Source organism: Tamandua tetradactyla, chromosome 3 (assembly GCF_023851605.1).
Source record: "Tamandua tetradactyla isolate mTamTet1 chromosome 3, mTamTet1.pri, whole genome shotgun sequence".
Taxonomy (NCBI): domain Eukaryota; kingdom Metazoa; phylum Chordata; class Mammalia; order Pilosa; family Myrmecophagidae; genus Tamandua; species Tamandua tetradactyla.
This window is the reverse complement of record NC_135329.1, coordinates 80,482,695-80,492,420: the sequence shown is the minus strand read 5'-3', so window position 1 is coordinate 80,492,420 and position 9,726 is coordinate 80,482,695.

Sequence of the window (9,726 nt, the reverse complement as noted above, 5' to 3'; positions counted from 1 at the left end):
GTAGGCAGCATCTTTCTCACTGGCCCCTGGAGGTAGTTTATGTGAGAGGTGGTTCACAGAATATGGGGTAAGAGCAGATAAAGAGGTTGAAAGGCCAACAAGAAGTGAGCATTACCAAATAAGTGTCACCGTGGGCCGCAGCTCTGTCCCTCTGGTACCTGCTGAGAAGTGTAAAGAAGGTCCTGCACAATTGTCAACCCCAGGTCTCTGAGAGAGGTCCTCTAGCTCCCACTGGCTGAGGGTTGCCCTAGGAAGCATGTTCCTGGTACTTTACAACCTCAAAGTGCTGGCTGTGCTGGCTCTGTTAGTTTTTGCCGCATTGTGCTTAGAGCCAGCCACTTATTATCACTTGGCAGTGCAGCTTGTTCACCTGGGCAGTGCTGGCTGGGGGCAAGTGGGTCAGGTCAGTTCTGTTTGTCCTTCCAGGGCTGCAGGTGGGTCAGGTCTGCTCACTGTATCCTTCCTGGGCTCCTATGAGATAGGTTTGCTCTGTGTCCTGGGCTGTGTGTGGGTCAGGTCTGCTCCACATGTGTGTCCTGCAGGTGTGTCAAGTTTGCTGTGTGTCCTGGGCTGCGTGTGGGTCTGGTTTGGTCTGTGTGTCTTTCCTGCAGGCTGGTCAGGTCTGCTCTATGTGTCTGTCTAACAACTAGGTCTGGTCTCCTTCATGTATTCTTCCTGGGCTGCAGGCAGGTCAGGTCTGCTCTGTGTGTCATTCCTTGGCTGCAGGTGGGTCAGGTCTACTCCTTGTGTCTGTCCTGCAGGTAGTTTGTTCTGATCTGTGTGTCCTGGTGGCAGGTGGGTCAGGGCTGCTCCATGTGTCTTTTCAGGGCTGCAGATGAGTCATTTCTTTTCCATGTGTCTGTCCTGCAGGGTATCAGTTCTGCTCCATGTGTCCTTCTTGAGCTCCTTGTTGGTCAAGTCTACTCCATCAATCCTTCCTGGGCTTCAGGTGGGTCAGCTCTGCACTGTGTCTGTCCAGCAGACAGGCCAGACCTGCTCCATATGTCCTGGGTTTGGGCTGGTCAGGTGTGCTCCAGGTGTCTGTGCTGCAGGCTGGTGTGATCTGTTCCATCTCTGTCCTACAGGTGAGTCAGGTTTGCTTCATGTGTCTTGGGCTGCAGGTGGGTCAGGTCTGCTCCATGTGTCCTTCCTGGGCTGCATGCAGGTGAGGTCCTTTGTGGCTTGCACGTTGCTCAGGTCTCCTCTGCCTGTGCTGGGCATGCCCTTCTCCCAGAGATATTATCAAAGGACGATATCGTTCCCAATTGAAAAGACTTCGTGAGCTGAGGCTGTACATTACTCATCTCATTATTGCACTCAGATAATGTGATGATGACCAGTGAGAGGTGAGACCAGCGTGCTGACCAGCTCCTTATGCAATCGCAGCCCCCGCCTGCCCTGGGTCCCCGCCCCACCTGGGAACCTGCATCTGTCCATGCACAGGAAATCCGTAGTCTGCATTAAATCCACTCCCATCCAGCGTCCAGATTATTCACTCATATCTCATTCCATATTCTTGTTTTGTATTCATTTGTAAAGGTTTTGTATTCATTTGTAAGACTACCCATGTAGCAATCATAACAAAGTATTATTACTAATATATACCATGTACACTTAGCAAAGCAACATTTCAATATGTCATGTTTCCCATAATATTAGGCAATGTGTATACAAAACTTGATGTTGTATGATTTTATAATTACATTTTAAAAACTGCCTTTCAACTCTTCTAAGATGACATGATAGCACATATTAATATTTAACATACGATATTGCATTGAAGCTACTATATAAAACAAGGATAAAGTGCTGCTGATTGTTCTGGGTTGTGTGAGAACACCCTACAATGAGCACATTTTAGCAATGCAGCCAACACATGGGAATAGGAAGTAGAGTACCACAGGGGATACTTCATTTGTCTTATTTCTATATCAGAGAAACTTGCAGAAATTTCTGCCAATTAGCTTATATCCTCCTTAAAATGCTCAGCCCAGACAGACAGAAGGTAGGGTCTGTTTCTAGGCTGCAATGGCTGTGAACACCCCCAGGCTTTATCAATTTTATTTTGTGTATTTATTTGGTGATATGCATTTCTTAAGAATCTGTTGTGCTCTGCAGAAGCAACAAAGCTGAATAATTCACAGTTCCCACCCAATGAGCACACACATGACTGGTGGAGAGAGGCATGCACCCCTGGTTTATTTAGCTTCCCTGAAAGTGGCTCATCTTTCTCGTTTCTGTGGACAGTTCTGAGGACATAACCCACCCATGCCTTTCCCGCAGTCCCCATGATTGCCTTTCCTGTGGCAGCAACACAAATTTCAGTGAATTGATGGAATAGGAAGGGAGTGTGGGCATCTTTCCCAGGGCTGGGTGTCTCTACTTCTCTAAGTTATGGTTCATCCAAAGAGGCAGAACCAGTAGGAGACAGAAGAAGGGGTTTATTGCAAGAAATTGGCTGACATCAGTGTGAATCCACGGGGCAGGTGGTCAGGAAGGGCATGCTGGAAACCTGCGCATGGGTCCTTGGGCAGAATTTCTTCTTCCTAAGGGAAGCCTCAACTCTGCTTTTGAGGCCATAAAACTGAACGAATCAAGTCCACAAAGATTATGCAGGATAATCTCCCTTGCTTGAAGTCAATCGGTTATGGACATCTACAAGTACAGTTACAAAACCACGTAAATTAGTATTTGGTTGTATAACTGGAAACTTAGTCTAATCAAGCTGACACATTGAAAACATCACCAGTCCACTCCTTGTCATCTGGGCACTGACACATCTCCTTTATTTATCTCCAAATAAAGGCAACAGCAGAGATTTAACTGTTGTCACACATGACAAACTATCCTATGTACAACCCCAAAACATGCTAATGCTTCCCACAGAAGAGGATGCAAAGTCCTTCAGTGAGTTTCACTCTTCCTCTTTGATTTAACCTAATAAATATGATAAAAAGTAGCTATTATCAATGGTTGGGTGATAATGAGTAAAAGAGCAAAGGAAATAAAAATATTTGAGTAATACATATATACAAACATATTCTTGGCAAAATAAGGAAGAACTATTCAACAACTACAGCCCTCATTTCTGCAATTGACCATGTAGATGTAGCTCATGTTTATCACTACCTTGTTCCACTACCATGTTCCCTTTCCCCTCAGTGAGCACCTCAGCTGGCTGTGATTCTTTGCCTGGTGGGGAGACCCAAACCTTCAATCCTGGAGTTTCTGGGCCATTGGTAGTCCTGTCTGGATTGGGTTGTTGCAGTTTTCCATTGATTTTAATCACAGGGCATGATAGGACTAAGAGATGTCCTAGGGGATCTCCTATATTCAAGGAAAATTCTTCCCTATCTCCTTTGTGTAGTTGCAGTCCGATTTCCCTCTGATGATCAGGATCAATCACCCTAGACAGAACAGTAATCCTCTTCCTTGCCTGGTAATTCAGAGGCATGAGGAGCCCAAAGTGGCCAGGTGGGAGTCTTAACTTCCAGTTCAATAGAATCATTGTTGTGTCTCCTGGTGAGAGCACTCCTCCTTTTGGAACTCAGACCTATAGACCAGTCTTAGTCTTAGACACATTTTTTGAAATGTGACAAACATACAGAAAAGCACACAAATAATAGCTGCATAGCTGTGTAAGTTTTCGCAAACTGTGCCCACAGCTCCTTTTACCTACCTTATCAACAGACGAGAAAAACGTAGGGAATAAAAATAAATAATAGGGGAACAAATGTTAAAATAAATTTAGATTTAAATGCTAGTGATCAGTGAAAGGCAGGGGTAAGGGATATGGTATGTATGAATTTTTTCTGTTGTCTTTATTTCTTTTTCTGAATTGATGCAAATGTTCTAAGAAATGATCATCATGATGAATATGCAACTATATGATGATATTGTGAATTACTGATCATATATGTAGAACGGAATGATCATAAGTTAAGATGTTTGCATTTTTTGGTTGACATAAAATTAAAATCAAAGGAAACTGAAGAAAAGCAGGGAACAGAGGACAAAATTCTGGGCAAAAGTTTAAGTTCCTGAGTTGTACATATAGAGGCTTTTCAAAACTTGTAGTCCTCTGCCCTTTTTGGCCTGTGACTGATTTACTGGAACTTCCCTGTTCTCCAGGATTAGGTATAGGAGATGATATGAAAGTAGGATTTTGCAGCCATACCTAGCCATAGTAGAAGGATTTTGAGTGCTCTACTTTTTCCTTGCTAGCTATATTTGATGCCCCCTTTTCCTGTGGAGCAGTCGCTGATCTTTTCTTTTGGATTCTCTTCCTATGATCAGCTTGTTGCTCCAGAAAAAGCTTCATAAGTTTGAGTTGGCCTGTTTGGCCAATCTTTGCCCAGAGACTGCTGAGGAGTCCAAGGCCCTCATACCAAGCTTAGTAGTGGGAGGTAAGAAATTCTAAATTTTAAATTAAGGTTAAAATTTAGGTATATACGGCCGGCGTACTACACCAAATGTTAGGAAGAATGGTAAGAGTGTAAATTGTTGCAGTAACTTTTGAGAGAATTTGGCTACATCTAGTAAAGTTAATGCCATGTGATCCAAAAATCCATTTCTAGGTATATGCTCTCAAGCAGGTTTACAAGAAGACATATATTACGGTGTTCATTGCAGCTTGGTTAGTAGTTACAGAAATTTGCCGAATGTCAGTCAACAAGAAAATTGATAAATAGCTTATTATATCTTCATACAATGTGGATTTTACAGCAGTAAAAATATTAATGAGCTAGAGTACTTCAGCAGTAGAATGTTCACCTTCCATGCAGAAGATCTGGGTTTGATTGCTGGACCATGCACCTAAAAAAGAAAAAAAAAAAATTAAAGAGTTGAAACAGCATAGAATGTGTGTTAAAATTAATTTTGAGAGAAAAAAAGTTGCAGGAAGAAACCATGGTTATGATGCCATTCCTTATAAAGTTGAAAAATAATGCTATATATTGTTTATGGATACTTATGTATAATAAGTATAAAGGTTTGTATAACAATGATAAATGCCAAGTATAGGATTGTGGTTACTTCTGGGGGAAAAAGGGAAGGTACTAGGATGGGACAACATACACAAGGCCCATCAGTTTCTGTCAGGTTTTAGTAAAGAAATCTAAGTCAAATAGGGCTAACTGTTAAAGTTAACTTATTTTGTATTACCTTTTATATGCTTGAAATAAAAGGAAAAGAAACAGATAGAAAAAATATATAGTAAAAAGTGCTTATGCATAAATATACAGTGGGTTTCACCCCAACTCCAAAGTTATCTTGATAACCAAGACTGAATCTAACCAAAATGGACCTGCCTGACATGTGCAGTAGCTTAGACTTCAACCTACAAGTCACCTGGACCCCATTCTTCCATTTTCTTAACGTATGTTCTGTGACTAAGCACGTAATCAATCTGCACATGCTCAATAATTAGGTCACCTTTAATTACATCATCTGGGACCACTGTTCTCATTACCCTAAACCCTGCCCATCTTTTTCTTTAATAAAAACTTACCAGAATTACTGCAGTTCTGGGAGACAGATCTTGGGCTGGTAGGCTATCTGCTCTCCTACTATGTGCCTAGTAATAATCTCTTTGTCTCTTTGAAAAAAAATAGAAAATAACAACAGAATGTGTGGCAAGCTCATAGATAAGCGTGCATTAAAGAAGAGTGTGGGGAGACCCTTTAATCACAATTAATTATCCCTTTCTTTTGATTTTCCTGTAGCCTGGAGGGCCGATTTGAAGATGAGGAGCTGCAACAGATTCTTAAAGAAGAGTGTGGGGAGACCCTTTAATCACTAATTACCCCTTTCTTTTGATTTTCTTGTAGCCTGGAGGGGCGATTTGAAGATGAGGAGCTGCAACAGATTCTTGATGATATCCAGACAAAGCGTAGTTTTCAGTATTAATTTCCAGACCTCACTGCTACTTGGAGCTGACATCTCCAGCCCTGGAGCTGGGGCAGAAACTCTAGTCCAGAAAACACACGGGCTTCCTATGGCGAGAAAAACACAGCTTGATGTTGGTTTTGTTGCCATCTCAAACTGGGCTCTTGGACCCACGTGACCATGTAGTCTTGGAGGGACCTTGCAGTGGCTGCCTGTGAGTTCCTGAGCATACTAAATTTTCTCCAGCCCCTGAGAAGGCTGAGGTGGGACGATTTGAGTATAAGCTACAGTATTGACTATCTCATACCATGGTATTTGGCTCCTGTGTTATTTTTGTGTTTCCTGTTTTAGTTTCAGTGTGTTTGTAGTTTTGAAACTAGGCTAGAAGATGTAAAACAGGTTTTGGGGAAAAGATAAAAAAAGGAAGAGTTAAGCCAGACAAGTATGTGGTTTGGAATTCTTAAAGAAACGATGACTGTTAGTGACCAGATCCCCTCAGCACCATTGGGCCTAACCCAGGAGAAAAAGTTCACCATGGAAAGCAGTTCCACCTGAAGACAACAGTGTAGCATGTTGGGGGTGGCCATAGCCTTGAAGTGAGGCAGATACTTTGCCTTTCTTTTGGAATGTCTGGCAAAATGTGAATTTGGAATAAGTGGTCCTGAAGCACTGATTTGGTTAGCTCAAACCAAGATTTTTTTTCTTCAGAGGCCAGACCTTATAGGTCTGACTTTGAAGTCTCTTCCTCTTCGAGGGCATCCAGTATAGACTCTGCGACTGCTGTGAGCAACTGGTGTTCCTTGGTGGGGGTGATTGGGAAGGAGAGAGTTGGCCTTTCCTCAGCCATTCCAGATGAAGCCACTTGCTCCAAGGCTAGTTCAGGAAAAATGCTGGGAGCTTTCTTAGCTTTCTTCTGATGGGAAATAGGCATGTTTGTCTCACAATTTGGGTTTCTTTTCTTTGGAGCACTTGTCAGCTGGATATGAATTCATGATCCAAGAAGAAGTCTGGGGACAGAACACAGTTGGCTTTGAAAGTTGAGAGTTTTTTTTTGTACCAACACTGCTGGCTAAAGTAAAAATAAAATACTCTTGTTTTCAGAAGTTTTTGCTCTTTTGGAAATAACATGGTTCCTGAGTCACCAGTATTCTTGGTCAGTGTTACAATTATCTTTTTTCCCTTGGGCAGCTTCACTTCGTGGCAGGCTCAGTGTTCTCAACTGTAAGATATGCATAATGATAGGACCTACCTACCCCATGGATTTTCTGAGAAGATTTGATGTATAAAGAGCCCAATGGTGTGTGACACACAGTGTGCCTTCAGTTAAAGTTGGCAGCTATCATTAGCTCCGTCACATGAACAGATATAAATGGTGAGCCAGCTTGCTTCTCTAGATAAAAATTGCTGCAGAAATTTGGTAGTGTGGCAACTGATATTTGTATCAGACTGTGAAAAGAAACAAAGTCTCCAGAATTACTTTTTTCCAAACATTTTTAAAATTGTACTAACAATGTACAACTTCAAATATCCCATTTTAACCACTATCAACTGTATAGTAGTATTACTTGCACAGTAATTTGCTTCCATCACCAGTATTCATTACCCCAACTTTTTTATCACCTCAAAAAATCTGCACCCATTAAGCAATAGCTTCCTCTTCTCAGCCCCTGGTAACCTATTTCAGAATTGCTTTTTTTTTCATTTATTAATTTTAAAAAATTAACAAACAAAAATATTAACATATCATTCCATTCTACATATATAATCAGTAATTCACAATATCATCACATAGTTGCATATTCATCATTTCTTAGAACATTTGCACTGATTTAGAAAAAAATAAAAGGACAACAGAAAAAGAAATAAAATGATAGGGAAAAAAAGATTATACATACCATACCCCTTACCCCTTGCTTTCACTTATCACTAGCATTTCAAACTAAATTTATTTTAACATTTATTATTTATTTTTATTCCATATTATTTATTTTTATTATATTTATATAATAATTATAAAATTATTATATTTTTATTTTTATTTTTTATTTATTTATTTTTATTCCATACGTTCTACTCATCTGTTGATATGGTACAGAAAAGGAGCATCAGACACAAGGTTTTCACAATCACAGAGTCACATTGTGAAAGCTATATCATTGTTCAATCATCATCAAGAAACATGGCTACTGCAACACAGCTCTACATTTTCAGGCAGTTCCCTCCAGCCTCTCCACTACATCTTGAACAACAAGGTGATATCTACTTTAATGCATAAGAAAAACCTCCAGGATAACCTCTCGACTCTGTTTGGAATCTCTCAGCCATTGACACATAGTCTTATTTCACTCTTCCCCCTTTTGGTCTAGAAGGTTCTCTCAATCCCTTGATGTTAATTCTCAACTCATTCTAGGGTTTTTCTCAATCCCTTGATGCTGAGTCTTAGCTCATTCCAGGATCTCTGTCCCACATTGCCAGGAAGGTCCACACCCCTGGGAGTCATGTTCCACGTAGACAGGGGAAGGGTGGTAAGTTTGCTTGTTGTGTTGGTTGGAGAGAGAAAGGCCACATCTGAGCAACAAAAGAGGCTCTCTTGGGGGTGACTCTTAGGCCTAAATTTTAAGTAAACTTGACCTATCCTTTGTGGGGTTAAGTTACATATGAACATACCACAAGACTGGGGGCTCAGCCTATAACTTTGGTTGTTCACACTGCTTGTGAGAATATCAAGAATTCAACTTGGGGAAGTTGAATTTCTCCCCGTTCTCACCATTCTCTGAAGGGGGCTTTGCAAATACTTTTCCACTCACTGATCGAATCACTCTGGGATTCATCGGGGCATCACTCTGGACAAACCAACAAACTCTCATGTCCTACCCGAGATTGCAAGTACTTATGGCATTCAATCAAACTATCTACATAAGTTATATTAGGAAATGCACTAGTCAAAATATAAATTTTGTAACAAACATTTTTTGCTCTAGTCTCACACATAAGGTGAAATTTTACAATATTAAATACCATCTATTTTCAGCACCCTTCAATAATGACATTCCTTTGTTCTTCCTCATGCAAAAACATTTTTAAAATTTGTACATTGTATATTTCACTATTATTATACACTCTAGGCATTCCTAGATTATACTATATCAATCTTTAACATCTATCTTTCTTTCTGACATCGCAGGGCTTAGGCATAAGAAGGCAAGCTAGCTCTTAGGGATGAAATGGAGATGGCACACCCAGGAAAAAGTGTAAAACAATCAAAATGGTTTCCTGTGGGAGAAGGACATGGGGTGAAGCATATAGTGGTGTTGTTTTCTTAATAAAGAATTTTAGAACTATTTAGCCCCCTAAACTAACCCCTAGGCAGCCTGTAATCTTTATCCAGGGGGTCCCAGATATTGAAGGTTTGGTTCCAGACTACTGCAATTCAGCAAACATTGCAATAAAGTGAATTCCACGTTGTTTTTGGTTTCCCAGTGCATGTAAAAGTTATGTTCACAATTTGCTGTAGTATATTAAGTGCTCAATAGAATTATGTTTCAAATAAATGTGGACATATCTTCATTAAAAACAACGGAATAGGCAGAGCTGCGCTATCTACCACAGCGGGGGCAGGCGCTGTGCACAAAGGGGTAGGGAAGGCGGGCGGCACCGGGGGGCCTCAGGTGCAGCAGCAACCACCTGAGCAACGGAAAAGAACAGGCCATGGGTCCAGCTGGAACTCAGCAGCGCGAGGAGCCTCCCGCGCCTTTTTCTGCGGGGCATCTCCATAGAGACCGTGATGTCACAGACGCGGGTTCCGCGGAGGACCACCGGACACGAGCCAGCTTAGCTGTC